The sequence below is a fragment of the Acomys minous genome (assembly GCF_964271855.1).
Source record: "Acomys minous genome assembly, chromosome: 4".
In the NCBI taxonomy this organism is placed as follows: Eukaryota; Metazoa; Chordata; class Mammalia; order Rodentia; family Muridae; genus Acomys; species Acomys minous.
In genome coordinates, this window is record NC_140486.1 from 75,298,574 (window position 1) to 75,314,034 (window position 15,461).

The following is a 15,461-nucleotide window of genomic DNA, read 5'->3' on the forward strand; positions in this document are numbered from 1 at the left end:
AACACCTGGTGATGAGGAGGGCCACTCCTGAGCGCAGGCCTTGTATCTGGACTCCGTATCAGAAGCCCCAAAGGTCTTTGCGGGCGGGGTGCAACTGGATTCGTTGGGATGAGGTCTGCAGAGCAGAGATAGGGGACGCACAGTTTAACAGCCTTTTTGTCCTTTGAAAACCCTTCTCTATCCTTTCACACAAAATTTTTCAGTCCTTTTTCCTCACTCAGAAGGCTTGGTTCTGTCTGCTGGAGTTGCAAACTGGGTTGCTATATGCAAATGTCTTTTGAAGTAAACCTGAAGTGTGCTTACATGAGGCATTTGAGAATGGGCCATGTAGCAAATTGTGAGACTTTTCTTTTTCTTTTTTAAAATTTTGTTCATCTTCAAGGCAAAATGCAAACGACCCTGATTCCTTGCACATGTCACTGACAACAGGGACTCCTGCGACCATCCCATGGATCAGTTGCCGTGTGCCTTAAGGGTATGTGCTGAGCTGTCTCCAGGCAGTTCAGCTTTCAGTCGGTTAAGAAGACTCTGAGAAACAGTAGCTGAGTCAATGTGTGCTTCAAAGTGTGCTGTGGAGCATCTGTGCCCACGGTCACCAAGGAATCCTCAGAAGGAAACTAGGAGAGTGGTAAGGACAGACGGGGGCCTATGAAGAAGCAAACAGGAAGGAAACTGAGCAAGATCCATGGACTGCAAAGCCAGTGTGATATCTGAGCCTAAATCCTAGTCAGTGGGAATGTACTCACTGTTAGAGCCTATTATGGCACTGCGTGACACAGAAGGAGTTAAAAAAGAAAACGGAATAAAAATCCTCAAAACACTGGTAATACACAAAGTGACAGTTTCCTGGCCTTGACAATTCCAGATTACAAAGCAGCGCTTCAGTCACAAGACACCCCCTGGCTCTTCCTCCTTCCAAAGAAACATTTGACTGGTTGAAAAGTAAAATTTCATCCACAGTGAACAGAGAATATATAACTTTCTTGTCAACTTAATCACAACTCAGGCATGTTGTAAGCCAGTTTCAAAAACAAACAAACAGACAAACAAAACAGGTTCCCAAAACGCTGTATCTCAATACATTTCAACATTTTATTTGTAACACAGACTCTAAGTTACACATACCATCTTTGAAGTCACGCTCCTCCTACCACAGCCTCCTCAGGGCTGGGATTGCAGGCATAGGTCACTACTGAGCTATGTAACAGTTTGTCAGTCTGCAGATAACCTTTAAATATTCCAGTAAGAATAAAATGTACTCTGGGTTGGGAAATAAAAGGCAGGGGTGCTAGTCTTTTATTTTCAAGTTCTGTTTTTCCTTACATCTGAGGCCCTCAGTTGCCTCTGCTGCATCTGATGTGCTCTCCAGAACAAAAGACAGCACAGGGAATGGTCACTACTCCACAGCCCTGAAGGCAAATGAAAAGGAAAAATCACAGTGGAGATCTCAACAGCTGTTACAGGAAAGCCTCAGATCGAAGGACAGAGCACTCAGTGGATGCAAAACTTTACCCGTAGCTTAGAGGCGAGTTTCTGTTCGAGCGACTTTCTCTGTATTGGAAGCAAATTTCAAGATCATCTGACATTTCTGTAGTTGTGAACCTTAGTAGACTCCTGAGAAATTCAAGTTCAGGTTTTTACTTCAAGTCACACGCAACAGAAAAGTGAGCATTGTCACAGGTCTTGATTTTGGTTGAGTATTCCAATAGATTTGACCTTAACAAGGTTTTTCATGAAGGCATAACTGTAACCTCTCCTCCTTTCTCTTCTTCTGTTCTCTCTCCTCATATCTCTCTAGCTTTAAAAATGAATGCAGATTATCCCAAAATTACAGATATTTGTGTATATATATATATTCAATATATGCATATTATACATATAATTGTATATATACATATAATTCATAAATACAATGCACATATTTGTCTTCAGGGTCTGGGAAGAATAGGTTATGACAACATCAGAGGCACTGGGCAGTTTTTTGAGATGATGGAAGTCTTGACAGGTGTGATGGTGAAACACTGTGAATTTATCCAAAGTGCCAAAACTAATAAAATGACAAAAACAGTGAATTTTATTTTATGTGGATTTCACCTTACTTTTCAAAAAAATCTTAAAAGTAAAGTTTGCTGTTTTTCTGTCTGAATTAAAAAACGAGATGGCATGCAACAGATGTGAGTATGGAGAGATTTATTTTGGGAGACGAGAAATGAACAGGAATTGGAACCTGAGTGGGCCATGACAGTAGGGTACAGAGACAGAGAGACAAAAAGAGAAAAGGAGGCACCCTCAGAGAAGGTACAAGAGAGAAGTGTAAAAAAACAAAGAAAGCTGCGGACTGCAGGGTTGTCCTTTTATACAGGGCCCCTGGTGCACACCTAGTAGCGGGTAGGTGATGACATCAGAAGTTGCTAAGCAATCTGGAGGCAGGCTTGTGAAGCTGCTAATATGCTAACATTTTCATATCAATGTGGATTGCTATTAATGTAGGACAAACATGTAGAAAGAAGAAAATAGAACTCAAATCTTGGGCATCATATTGGAAACTAAAATAGAGACCAGTGCTAATTGTTTAATTTTCTCTATATGTAGCTAGGAAGTACGTATGAATTTCACTTAATAAACATGCTGGTCTCTCAACTTTTGCTATGGGTCTTTTCTTTTTCTGTCTAACCTACCTCTTTGTTAAAATATAAAGTCCATTCCATTGTTGTTTGTTTTCAGCTAAAACCAAAGATGGATGGTTACTGACCACAAAATTAGAGAGCGAGCTCAGCCTTGCCTCCCTAGAGCTTTATAAAAACAAACAATTCTCGGCTATTTGGTCACATTACTTTGGTTTGTTGTCCTTTTCTGTTTCTCAGTTGCCTGAAGCCCTCATAGAAGACAGTGCATGAACCTCATATCTCTCATATATCCAAAGGGTTCTCAGCACGCACACATATTGAGTCATCTCCCTCAGACGCTCTTCCAAGCAACACCTTGAAGCTAATTCCTGCTAAGCTGACCATGAATTGTGGGTCAGAAAGTTTGCATTCTGGACTGAAGGCAAAAATGTTCTCTTTCGTGGGACATGTCCCTTGGGCTAGTGTCCAGCTATAAGTGAGTATATACCATTTGACTCTTTCTGCTTCTGGGTTAACTCACTCATTTTGATCATTTCTAGTTCAATCCATTTGTCCACAAATTTCGGGAATTCCTTGTTTTTAGAGCTAAGTAGTATTCCACAGTGTAAATGTAACACAATTTCTTTATCCATTCTTCTACTGAGGGACACTTAGGCTGTTTCCATGTTCTGGCTATGATGAATAAAGCTGCTATGAACATGGTAGAGCAAATGTTCTTGTTGTGTGCTGGAGCATCTTCTGGGTATATTCCAAGGAGTGGAATAGCTGGGTCTTGAGGAAGCCTTATTCCAAGTTTTCTGAGATAGCGCCAGATAGATTTCCAAAGTGGCTGTGCTAGTTTGCATTCCCACCAGCAATGAAGGAGTGTTTCTCTCTGGGACAGAGGGGAAGACATCCTATTGGGACTCTAGATGAGAGAAACATGGGAGAATGGGGAAATAGAAGGATCCAGAGAGTCCTAGAAACCTACAAGAACATTATGACGGGCGGTTCTGGGCCCAGGGGTCCTGCTCAAACTATGGCACCAGCCAAGGACAATACATGCAGTAAACTTCCAACCCCTATCCAGATCTAGCCAATGGACAGGACATTCTCCACAGTTGAGTGGAGAGTGGAGACTGACTATCACACGTACTCTGGTGCCCCATATTTGACCATGTCCCCTTGATGGGGAGGCCTGTTGGCACTCAGAGGAAGGATAGCAGGCTACCAAGAAGAGACTTGATACCCTGTGAGCATATACAGGGGGAAGAGGTCCCCCTCATACACAGTCATAGGGGAGGGGAGTAAGGGGAAAATGGGAGGGAGGCAGGAATGGGAGGATACAAGGGATGGGATAACAATTGAGATGTAATATGAATAAATTAATAAAATATATTTTAAAAAATATTCTCTTTGGGACACAGATCCAGGACAGGTGCAGGAGGAACTGACTTTCAGCCTCTTCTCAAAGCCTTTCGTGTGATGTACACTATACCTGCTCTTTATTTTATTTGTTTTATTTTTATTTTGGTAAATATTACTTTTATACTGCTGATTTTTTTTATCAAGTCTCACACAATGACTGATTATTATTACACGTCAAGGAGGAGTCCAAGATATTAAAGATAATGTTTTTCCACAGCTGTGAAATCCTTGGGCAATTCCCTAATCTTAGATCCGTGAGTTGTGCTTACACAGACATTCATGTGGTTAAAGATCCTTAAGGAAAAAACAAAAAGGCCTTTACACATGACCTGGACAAAGCCCTCTAGTCCCATACAATCTGAAATCACTGTTGAAATTTTTCCAGCGTTTCGAAAGAAAGCCTCTCCCAAGAATGTCCTTCAGAAACACTTCATTAGTGTTATCTGCACTGAGCAGCAGGCATAACAAAAGGTGCTAAGCCTTTCCAGCACTGCAAGAGTGGCAGGTAGGAGACAAGGGGCTTATCAGATACTGCTATCTCGGTTCATCTTCACAACACCTGGTGAGGTAACTCTGTTGCAAACAGAAGTTAAATAACTCACTCAAGGTCACTCAGGAGTTCTGAGGACAAGGCCACTCTTCTCTGCTTTCTCATTCCACTTCTCTTTGAGGAACAAGCGTGAAACAGGTGAGGCCCATAAACAAAAAGAAGTCAGTCAAGCAATGACTGAAAATACCAGAAAATCAGGCAACAATAGGATCTTAGAAGATACAGCTTTGACAGTTGAAGGACAGCAAAAAAGTACGAAAAACCCCCAAAAACAACAGCAACAACAACAACCAAAACTCCAGCTCCTGGGATAAAAGAATTACAGACCTCATGGGGCAGAGATCTTTTTTGTTTGTTTTCTTCTCTTTTATTTTTATTTTATTTTATTTTTTTCAAGACAGGGTTATCTTCATCTAGCCTGGGCTGTTCTGGAACTAGCTCTGTAGACCAGGCTGGCCTCAAACTCACAGGGACCCGCTTGTCTCTGCCTCAGGAGAACTGAGGTTAAAGGTGAGCATCACCACCACCCGGCAGGAAGTTTTTATTTTTGAAGATAGAGAAACTGAGATGTTTGAGAAAAATCTCATTTTTATTTTATATTGCTTGCTTCTTCTGTGTTTTATAACAAGTATTAGAAGATGTAGTAATTCAAGGTTGATATTAAAAAATACTTTAAAATACTCTAAATTCCAGAATTTCTTGGCACTGAGGAGGGAATCAACTAGAATTTTTAAAAGAGATATGGTAGGTATAGATTCTCCAATATTATGACAGTTCTCTTACCATATTTGATACAGACTTATTATGCTTAGAAGCTGGGCCTTTTTATGATACAATGGAAATGTACTTTTTTTAAGGATAATTTTTCACATTTAGAAAATGCTTTACTAAGAAATGTACATGCCTCCTTTTCATTTTTAATATATTTGTGTTTTCTCACTTTAATCACTATTCAAGAAGGTCTTTGATCTCCCACAGCTCTGTTGCCTACACACACACACACACACACACACACACACACACACACACACTACATCACATTCACACACATACATGAATGCACACACAAGCACTCACACACACTCACACTCATACAGTGTGTACTGTGTGCGCCTGTTTCCCTCTGGTGGTAGAGAAGGAAGGTTTTGTGTTGAAGCTAGTGAGAAAAGGTACTTGGATTTGAGCTGACTTAAGTATTTAGGAAGCTGAAGATAAAATGAACCAAAAAGTAGATTTGCAGCAAGGACAGAGAGCACGGTGTGGTCAAGCTTCAGATTAGGAATCAGGAAACAAAGTTCCATCTTGGCTGAAATGCACCTTTGGTGTCTGGTTTAGATACAGCTACTCTATATGTAAGTGAAGAAATTACCTGAGTTCTAATAACAAATTCACTGAAATTTGATATTGATCATGACTCAATAGTACAGTGATATTTATTTCACTCAGTGTTTTCTATATAATGAGCACGTATTACTTCTATAGTGAACACATACCACTTTTATAACTAAAACAAAAAGATTAATTTATACTTTCTGAGGCTCTCTTGCATATCAGTTATGATTAGTTGTACATTTTCTTCATAAAATACTAATTAAATTTTAAAAATAAAACAAAGTTGCAACAATAAATTTGAAAGAGGCTTATTGATACAGAGAGCAGAAGGTGAAGAGGGCCAGAAAGTGTAGCTCGGGTGCCTTCCGGAGCTTGAGGCCCCGTGACCCTGCCCAGTAGGCTTTCATTCACCGTGGCTGAGCTGATCCACAGGAAGCTGCAGGGAGAAGTGGAGAAACATCAACAGCTTCAGGAAATCCATGTCGGGGAGGCAGAAGCTTGAGGCACAGCTAACACGGTATTATTACCGTGAAGGAGGAACTGGCCATGTTGGTTGGATCCAACGTGATCTTTAAGCTTCTGGGACCCGTGCTTGTCAAGCAAGAGCTGGGTGAGGTTCCGACCACGGTGGGGAAGAGGCTAGACTGTATCACAGTGGAAATTAAGTGCTTCCTAACCTAGAGTGGCAGTCAGAGCAACAGAGGAAAACCCTTGCTCAACTGTAGCAGGAGTTCCAGAGGGCCCAGGCAGCAAAGGCTCCTGGGAAGGCCTGACCTCATGGAAGGAGGAGGGGAGAGAGGGATGAGGCTAACCCTGAGCCAATAAAACATAAGTAAAACAAACAAAAGAAAGAAAGAAGGAAAGAAAGGAAGAAGGAAGGAAGGAAATTTAATATGTCACCCTATTGTATGGGTCAGCAGCATTATTTTACTGAAAAGGAAAATAGGTAATGGTTCAGTATTTTGGATTTTGTACTTAAATTGATTCTGATATTCTGCCTCTGAGGAAATCTAAGCTGTTTGTGAAGGCATCTTAGACCTTTGTTTATCTGCAGAGGATCATGACCTGGGACAATACTCTGGATAAAAGCGAGGTCATTCTTATAGCTTCTGCTCTTACATTGGTTGCTTCTGGATTGTCTGATCTGATGCTGTCTTTAAAGCAACAACAGATAATGGAGGATTGGCCAAGTGAACAGCATCACATATGGAGAGGGCACCTACAGAGAGGCCCAAAACAGTAAAGCATTTCCAGGGTTACCAACCTCGAAGGATGCCTTTAGATTGCATTGGATTTAGGAAGCCCAGGGCTTCGGCTTCCCCAGGGATTATTTTCTGAGGTTTACCTGATCCTCCATCAGTTCTTTTCTCCTCCTTTCCATCTGCATCCTTTCCTTTTGATGGATACGATGACTAATTGCTGAGATGTGGCGGGCTCAGCATCTCATTTCTTGTGGTCACGAGATGTGCTTTATATTCTCCTCGGCATTAAGATACATTTGTCCTTTGGGGTAATAATAATAATAATGCAATCCTAAGAAGTAGTCATAGTAGAAAACATTAATGTTTTGGCTAATTTAAAATAGCAGATGAAAAATAGCTACACTATAATTGTCGGTTTATGAGGCTCTAAGGTATCATCACAGGAGTTTAGTTGTTTCTTCTCAGTACCAATTACTTTAGACACGTCTAATTTGTTTTTCTCTTTTATGTCCTCAGGATTGCCTTTAAAGCACCTGTGAGCTGGCAAGGAGTGATGACTGTGTCTCAGCTCCCGGAAGGACAGATCATCTGAGCTAAAGCTGAGTGTCAGGTGAGGTGAGGTGGGAATTGGAGTTGCAGGAATCCCTCTTGCACAGCTTCAAAAACAGCCTCTTTCTTACAAGCAGTTGACCAACTCAAACAAGACTATAACGATGGCAAGTTAAATATATTCTTTCACTAATCATGCGCTTATACTGAGACGGTGATAGGAGGTTTTGGAAATAATCTCTCACTGAAATGAACCACGTTAAATTGGTTTCTCCTTATATTAGATGGTGCTATGGCCCCAGGTAAAAACCTATCACCTTTTCTCTTTCCAGACTGCCCATGTTTTTTAAAGGTCAGTCGTATGATGACTCTTCTGATTTCTCTTGTTCATGGGTTGCAGAGACCGTCCAACTCCCCAGGGTCTCACAGACTATACTAGCATGTAAAAATGTCATGCCATAAGCATGCCAGAAACACCCTAAATGTACCACATGACCTAATTGGCTAGGGTCTTCATATAGTCCAAAGTATCAAATGCTTCTAATTCCATCCCAGCCATATGTTTATAAAGACAGTTTGGCTATATAAAACATCAGCCACAGGTATAAATGGACACTAAACACACACAACAGTGGTAACCATTTTAGAGGTGTACTTAGATTACCACTCTGAACATCTCTCTGATAAACCTCCTTTCATACAAATGTCCACATTCACTCCGAGAGAAAATACTCATCAAAAATTATGACTTATGTTAGCTCCCAAGTCAAGAAAACCACTCTACCAGAATCCAGTGATTGTGAAATTATAGACAGCGTAACTAACTTTTAAGAAGAATAAGGACAGGATTGTGAAGCTTTACGGTATATCTTCCTAGGTGGTGGGAATCAAATATCAGGAAATAGGAAATCTGTCTGTGCTATGTAAGGAAGTCTCAGATAACAATTCCTCCCAAAGACAGGAGTTGACCTCAGTAATGTGGCATGAATATTTTAAATTTGGATTAAAAAAATGAAATATAATTTTTCCATTTCCAATAGTAACTATGCCTCTAAATGTACCTATATTTGTAGCTTATTAAAGATATCCCTACAACAGAATAAATACAACTATCAAACAAAACATTCACCTCATTTCTCCCTTAAAAAAAAAACAGCTAAAAAATAACTAGGCATTGGTGTGCACAACCTGGGCAACAAGGAAGCTACCAGCAAGCCAGCAGGCCCCCACACACCACATTTGTGAAGGCATGTATGCATGCATACCAGGTATACAGTAAAAGATAAGTACACATATTAAGTTTACACCTAAAGAGCTTTTATGTGCCCTGTGTCATAAAAGGATAAGACTAAATTGATTTGAGCAGATATTTCACATTTTGGGGAGTTCGTATCAACAAAACAAGGCAACATCATGAAATAACTTGTTTTATCATTCTAGTACATACTAAGCTAGGAATTTATTAAGATAGGAAATTGTAGTTTACAGGATGGGAGATTTTCCTGGTGACTCTGGAACAGTTCCATAGAAGGCAGGATGGGTGTAACCCTCACAGTTTCCTAGTTATTAGAGTAGAGAAAATTTGAAAAGTTTGCAAAATCTGACACCCCCCCCACACAAATTATGTTGCATGTTATTGAGTGTTATATCCATGGATGCTATGAAAGGAAGTGAAGTATCTCCCTCATGGACTGATGACTGAGCAGTGGCATCACTGCTACCTGTGCTGGGTGCTTAACTTAGTGGGTTCATTTGTTGACTTTTGGTTATCAGGGATATATAATTTTTGGTTATCAGGGATTTATATGTCCCTGATATATATAATATACAATCAATTTGTTATTTAATTATAATGGCATATTTCATATTATAATTAAGTAATACAATTATATATATATTAATTATTTTATTTGCGTGTGTGTATGCGTGTGTGTGTGTGTGTGTGTGTGTGTGTGTGTGTGTGTGTGTGTGTTTGCTGCATATATGTCTGAATCACATGCATGTCTTGTGCCCCTGGAGGCCAGAAGACAGCATTGGATCGCCTGGAGTGAGAGTTACAGATGGTTTTGAGCTGCTATGGAGATGCTGGGAGGTCAGTGCTTTTGACTGCTAAGCCATCCATCCATGCAGACCTATCCTCCCTATGCTTTTAAAGATTGTGTTCCAAACGGCAGGTCTGGCTGCTTATCGAATGTGGAAGATCTGAGGATCATGACTATTAGGAATTAAGTAGTATTCCCTAAAATTCTGAATTGTGATGTCACAACCACCAGCACCTCAGAATGTAACCTTATTTGAAATTAGCTAAGAATAGGCCCCAACACTCTGTGACCCCAGATCAAGTCCCCCAGTCTCATCCCCAGCTACACAGCACACTTACCCTTGACAGCCTTCCCCGCCCCCCATGTCCTATGGGTTCCACAGATCTTTCTCTTCTAACTTACCTCTGCCAAAATTCTAACACTTTTTCATGCTAAAAGTTCTGGAGATACTGAGGAAACAGCAGACATACCTCAACATAAGAAAGGCAACATACAACAATCTAGAGGCCAGTACCAAATTAAATGAATAGAAACTCGAAGCAATTCCACAAAACTCGGGAACAAGACAAAGTTGTCCACTCTTTCCATACCTATGCAATACAGTACTTGAAGTTTTTAGCTAGAACAATAAGACATCTGTAGGAGATCACGGGAATACAAATTGTAAAGGGAGACGTCAAAAGAGCACTATTTGCAGATGATATGCTAGTACATATAACTGACACAAAAAATGCCACCAGGAAAGTTCTACAGCTGATAAACAACTCCAGTGAAGGGGTTAGATACAAAAGTAGAATAAAAAAATCAGATAAGTGGGACTTGCCATATACCTGTGGCCAGGGCATCCTGAATCTGAATGGCAGAAGACCAGAGACTGTGGTTACAGTGCATAATCCGACGGCTGACACCGACATCGGTGTTTCCCAGACAAGAGGAAACATCCGGGGAGTAGCCCCTCTCCCGCTGCAGCTGTCTCCTGTATCAAGTTTCCCTCACAAAGTCCTGGACTCCTTCGAGCCTGGATTCTGCCTTTACTAGCACAGGTTCACAGTTCCAGGGGCCGCTCTACCCTAGCAATCAGACCTCAGATTCTCCCAGCTTCCCCCAGGGCAGCTTCTAGATAACAGTGGTCAGCATCCCAACCCCAATCCACAGTGCTACTGGTCCCCCTGTGGAGACCAGCTGGACAATACAAGCACACAGGGTATGGGTCCAAGATGGTGGAGACCAGTCGAATCCAAGTGCTGGAAGCACAGTGCCTACCTACTTGGCTACCAAATGACTGTATGGCTCAATCCAAATCCAAATCCATAAAGCCAGCATCCATTGGCTGCGTGGCTGACTCCATAATGCCGAAACCCACTCCTGAGCTGCCTGGCCCACCTAGGAAACAGCTTGCACAGAGGTGAGCTGTAGGCAGAACTCAAGCCCCATTGTCTGCCATCAGGAGGTGCCCAGTGGGGAGCCCTCTCAACAATCTGCTTGGAGCCCTCACTGCCTGCCTACTCATGATCTATCTGAGCACTAGAGACCACCAGGCCTGCTATCACCAGAGACAATCAGATGGCTAGAGGTCAGCATAAGCACACAAACAACAAAACCCAGGACCATATCGGTTTTGCTGTTTTGTTGTTTCAGGCATTGTGTGCATTTGTGGAGATGATGTGGCCTGCCTTCTGGGATGCAAATGAAAGGGTATCCACAACTCTGAGAGCTGGGAAGGTGTTCCAGCCCTGAAGAGGGACAGTATTCCAAGGGTACCCTAAGCCAAGGGAGCCCAGGAGCCTCACAGCTGAGAAAATGCCTCCTCAACAGAGACAACACAGCTCCCAGAGAAGGGTTGTCCTAAACCCTGAGGAACTGAGGAGCCTTGGAGTCTGAGCCTTGCTCCTTCTTTTCTCCTCCTCCTCCTCCTCCCCCTTCTCTTCCCCCTCCTTCTTCCAACAAGAGATTTTTTTTTTAATTTGAATACTCTCCCTTTTCCTTTTAATTAGTTTGGCTAATGATTTATCTATCTTCTTCATTGTCTCAAAGAACCAGGTCTTGGTTTCATTGACTCTGGCATTGTTCTCTTTGCTTCTAATTTATTGATTTCATCCCTGAGTTTGATAATTTTCTGTCATCTACTCCTCTTTGATGTATGTCCTTCTTTTTATTTCAGCTTGCAGATGTGCTCTTAAGTTGCTACTATGAGATCTCTTCAGGATCTTATGCAGGATGCAGGAACTTATTCCTCTTAGCACTGCTTTCATTATGTCCTTTACATTTGGTATGTTGTGTCTTCATTTTCATTGAATTCTAGAAAGTCTTTAATTTCTTTATTTTGTCCTTGACTTATATGGTCATTGAGTAGGGAGTTGTTCAGTTTCCATAAGTTTGTAGGCTTTCTGTGGTTTCTGATGTTGAGTTCTGGTTTTAATCCACGGTGTCAGATAAGATGCAAGGAAATAAGTAACCCAACATCTGAAAAACCAAAAACCAACAACCAAACAACAACAACAAAGCATCTTTTTTTGTATCTGTTGAGGTTTGCTTTGTGATTGAGTATATGTCCTCCTTAGTTTTGGAGAAGGTTCTATGAGGTGCTGAGAAGAAGTTATATTCTTTTGTGTTTGGTTGAAATGTTCTGTAGATATCAGTTAGGTCCACTTGATTCATGACGCCTATTAGTTTCATTATTTCTCAGTTTCATTTCTATCTTGATGATCCGTCCATTGGTGAGAGTGGGGTGCTGAAGTTTCCCCCTATTATGTGTTGGGTTCAATATGTGATTTAAACTTAGGTAAAGTTTTCTTTACAGTTGTGTGTACTCTTGTATTTGTGACATAGATGTTCGGAATTGAGAGGTCTCTTGGTGTATGTTTCTTTGATGAGTATGAAGATGGGGAAGGCCCCATCTCTTTTGATTAATTTTGGTTGAAAGTCGATTTTATGGTGGGGTGGCACAGCCACGTGGGGGCCACCAGGTTCGAAAGATGAGATGAGGTCCTCACTGGATTCAGAGGAGGATGATTGTGTTACAGAGCTACACAGAAATGTTCACCCCTGAAAGCAGCCTGATTGGGAGGAAACACTTAGCGCAATACATTAGAAATACCCAAGCAGAAATCATCCAAGATGGCATTGATCGCACACTGTGTCTGATCCGCGAAACAGCAGTGATGGCACAGCCACCAAAGGACCATACTGAGAGCTCCAAAACACAGTGCTGGCGTTTCCCAAAAAGAAGGAAATCCTGTCATGTGGATCATCCATGGCCTCCTGCTGCAGGACTATGGAACCATGCTCCAATGAGCTCCCAGGGACCCCAGGCCACCTCTGCTGCCACTGCTGCTGCTTTTCTTGGTGCAGCCCAGCAGGGTGCAGGCCAAGGAGATGGCATTTGAGGAGCAAGTGCTGTTCAAGTCGAGATGAGCAAGGACTGCACTGCCCACACCACAGGCCTCATGGACCTCCTCTCACAGGCCTGGGACATGCTCAGTGCCGAGAGCTCTAATGTGCAGAGGTGAATAGTAGGGGAAGCACCAAGGTGGGGCCCATGGCAGATGGAGCATGTGATGGAAATAGAAACTCTGGAGGTGCGAATCAACAGAGCCACAGTTTCTCCGGGACAAGAAGCTGAGCTGGGCCAACCTCAGTGGCTTCAACGACAACTTTGAGGAGCCTCCACTTGCCACCTGCTTGATGGCCCACAAGATCCAGTACCCACAGGAGTAGGAGGCCATCCAGGCCTAGACAGCCATCAACAATCTAAAGAATTGAATGGGAGCAGGAGAGCTGACCCTGAGGACACAAGAACAGGAGAGCTGGCCTTGAGGATGTGGGAGCAGGTGAGCCAGCCCTGGGGACACAGGAGCTGGAGAGCTAGCCCTGCCCTGAGGACATGAGATCAGGAGAGCTATCCCTGCCTTGAGGACAAGGGAGCAGGCCCTGATCCGGGGCTCTGAGTCAACCTCACCCCAATATCTATGTATGACCTGCTGGAACACATGAAGGGGCCAGACCTGCAGATTCAAATATTAAGAATCTCCTTGACACAAAGCAACAATGGAATATCACACAGCAGTCTCAGTGAGGATCTGGTAACAATACTGTAGGCCTCAAACCAGATCCATGACTCATAGCAACGAACATTTGAAAGTAAACATATGTGGCCAAAAGGCTATACTGCGTGATACACTACAGCTTCTGTGACAAGATTTTTTTGTTTGTCTGTTTGTTTTATTTTACTGGAGGGAGGAGAGGAATTTTGGTGCATGACGTGTATATCATAGACATTCAATAAAAGTAAAAAAAAATAAAATAAAATAAAAAAGTCTATTTATTAGATACTAAAATGGCTACTCCAGCTTGGTTTTTTTGGGGGGGAGGGGGGTTCTGTTTGGTTGGAAAATCTTTTTCTAGCCCTTTACTCTGAGATAATGTCTATCTTTATTGCTGAGGTGTGTTTCTTGTAGGCAGCAGAATTATGGGTCCTGTTTTCACATCCATTCTGTTAGTCTGTCCCTCTTTGTTGGGAAATTGAGGCCATTGATGTTGAGAGATATAATAAGCAGTGGTTGGTAATTCATGTTACTGTTGGTGGTGGTAGAGTGTTGGGGGGGAAGGTTGTTTTTGTTTTGTTTTGTTTTTGTTTTTGCTTTTGCTTTTTGTTTTTATTTTTTAAGATGTTGTGTTACTTATTTCCTTTGTTTCTCTCTGAAAACTGACAATGGTGTCCCATTGCAAAGGACAACAGGTACACAACTCACTGAACCCGGTGAAATCAATATGAAGCCCTCCCCCCTAATTCTAGTTTCTTTGGTGTAGGAAGATACTCTGCAGGCTACCAAAGGAGAAACATAGAAACCAACCCAACTACAAAACCTCTGACCTACAACCTGTCCTGCTTAAAAAACATGCTAGGAGAATGGTGGCACAGAACTTGTCTGAGTAACCAACCCACCAGTGTCTGATTTGACTTAAGGTCCATCCCACGACATGGAATCCATACCTGACACTGCTTGGGTAACCGAGAGCAAGAGACTAGATAGCTCAGGGACTTAGGATAAAACCAGACATGACTAGGCTAAGAAAAAAATTATCAGGAAAATGATTCCTAATGATATTGTATACTATACTCACCCAGTCTTTATCAGAGATGCTTCCCCCAGCAGCAGACGGGAACAGATGCAGAGATCCGTAGCCAGACAGTTTCTGGAGAGAGTTTGAATGAGAGGCCCCTACCAAATCCCTCCCCTCAGAGCTCAGGGAACCCTGTAGAAGAGGAAGCAGGAAGATTGTAAGAGCCAGAGGACGTGGAGCACAACCAGGCGAATAGAGCCCTCTGAAGCAAGTAAGCAAGGCACAGGTGAGCTCACACAGACTGAAGCAGCAAGCACATGGCCTACATGAACCTACACCAGTTCACCTGTACACATACTGTAGCTATAGAATAGTATTTTTATGGGACTCTTGGCTATGAAAACAATGGGCCTCTGACTTCTGTGCCTCCTTGTGGCTTATTTTCCTCTTGTTGGGTGGCCTTGTCCAACTTCTATATAATCATTTGTGCATCATCTTATTATTTTTTATTTTGTTATGTTTGGTTGTTATGTCTTTTAAGCCTGTTCTTTTCTGATGAGAGACATAAAGAGAGTGGATCTGGAGTGGTGGGGAGGAACTAAGTGGAGTGGAGCATGGGGAAAACAATTAGGATATATCATATGAGAAAAGAATCAATTTTCAATAAAAGATAATGTAATATTAAAAA

The 15,461-nt window shown here is 42.0% G+C and overlaps 1 long non-coding RNA gene and 1 pseudogene across 2 annotated transcripts; both read left to right on the forward strand.

Annotated features, from left to right (window-relative positions):
- Nucleotides 1–2,942: 2,942 nt before the first annotated feature.
- Nucleotides 2,943–13,593, forward strand: LOC311595501. The gene is made up of 3 exons (XR_014778468.1): nucleotides 2,943–3,102; nucleotides 7,635–7,728; nucleotides 11,348–13,593. It is a non-coding gene; the product is annotated as an uncharacterized lncRNA (long non-coding RNA).
- LOC311595760 (prefoldin subunit 6-like) lies at nucleotides 5,801–6,689 on the forward strand (annotated as a pseudogene). Its single transcript has 2 exons — nucleotides 5,801–5,841; nucleotides 6,316–6,689. The product of its transcript is annotated as a prefoldin subunit 6-like (transcript).
- Nucleotides 13,594–15,461: the final 1,868 nt, after the last annotated feature.